Source organism: Oryza glaberrima, chromosome 11 (assembly GCF_000147395.1).
Source record: "Oryza glaberrima chromosome 11, OglaRS2, whole genome shotgun sequence".
Taxonomy (NCBI): Eukaryota; Viridiplantae; Streptophyta; class Magnoliopsida; order Poales; family Poaceae; genus Oryza; species Oryza glaberrima.
The window spans coordinates 15,196,597-15,198,408 of record NC_068336.1 but is presented as its reverse complement, the minus strand read 5'-3'; positions in this window follow the sequence as shown (position 1 = coordinate 15,198,408).

Here is a 1,812-nt window from a genome sequence, read left to right as displayed (position 1 = left end):
ACGGGCTAGTTCCGCTCGGGACTAGTTTGGGGCGTGACATATGAGGATACAGAGTAGTACGTATTTTCGCTTTTGACAAAGCCAGGTAGGAAGATTATACATGGTAAGAAGCACTGGCCAAGTACTATGTGAGCTGCTCATGTCTCCAAAAGGATTAACTCCATCAGTACTCAGGGCAAACCTAATATTCCGTGGGTCTTTAGCAAACTCTCTATACTGAGCATCAAAGTTTATCCACTGACGAGCATCTACCGGGTGTTCAATCATCCCATCCTTCTTGCGCCCTTCTTCATGCCAACACATTAGTATATCCGTTTAATGCGATCTTTGACAGGAAGGTACCACATCACAAGCTGCGAGATTTTTCTCTGAGTTCCCTCAGTTGTGTCAGACGGTTCTAGGCCAGTATTGCTATTCGATTTGTACCGACTAGCACCGCATGTTGGACATTCATCTAAAGAAGCGTACTCTTTCATGTATGCAGTGATTAACGCACGCATGAATCTTTTCCACACTAAGTGAAAGGGGACATATGGGTTTCTTCGCTTGATATGTGCTGGATGGTAGTGAGTTAGGCCTCGGGAGTATTTTCTGCAGAAGTTCTAAAAGATTGTCGAAACTGGTATCTGACCATCCATATCTCGCCTTTAACCTCATAAGTTCTAGAACTGACCGTAGTGTTGTGAACTCACTGTCACAGCCCTTCGACTCATCGTACAAAACTTCCTTAGCTGCCTTCTGTAAAGCTTCAAAGTTATTTAAACCTCTAGCCGACCCCATCAGCACCTCGGGATCTGCATGATGTAACATTTCCTTTAGATCGATGTTGTCCTCAATAGAACCATCGTCGTGCACCATGTCTTCAACTTGTGTCGGAACTACATTTTCAGCCCCGTTCACTTGTTCTTCGCCATGACGTGTCCATATTTTGTACTTGTCCATAAATCCACGAGTTACTAAGTACTCCTTCACTGTAGGAGCATCTTTCCAGGCTATTTCATTTTTACAGTCAGCACATGGACACATTATGTTACTCATATTGTTCTTCTCAGCGTGTGCCTTCGCAATACCAATAAATTTAGACACTTCATTCCTATATGGAGATAAAAACCTTGGCCAATGATACATCCATTGCGGCCTTTCCATATCTCTAAAAAAATGAACATACAACATTTGCACTATTAATACCAAATTTTTAGGGTTTATTCAAAATAATATATCGCTATTCAAAACTAACTGAAGGTTAATTGTAAATTAAAAAAAACAAAGTTTATTTTATTTTTTTTAGACAGACATGCCAAATTAGTATATTAGGAAAATCTAACAAAATCATATCATCGGCATAGTACAAACTAATATAATTATTTTTTGATTGCACCAAATAAATAGACATTAAAAATTTTATTCTCTCTCATATATATATGACAAGATCTAGATCTGGATCTAGAACTAGGAGGTGGACGTGATAGCAAAATAAAAAAAAATGAGAATTTATGTTACCACATTAAACCACTACAACAAGAGGCATCAAGTATTACACACACATCTAGCATCAAAATATCAAAAGAAAGTAAATTAAAAAACATGGAGCTTTTCCTTCACAATTTTGCATGCATAAATCCATCACAAATTGAGGTCTAAAAGCTTAAAAAATTGCATACCTAGGGTGGAAATGAGTAGATCTAAGCACCGTAGAAAAATCCCCGAAGATTTGAAGTTCAAAACCTCCCCCTATATTTAAGTCACTTTAGGAGAGAGAAACTTTGGGGAGAATGAACAGGGCTAGGGGAGGAAGAAGACTATATAGGGGCA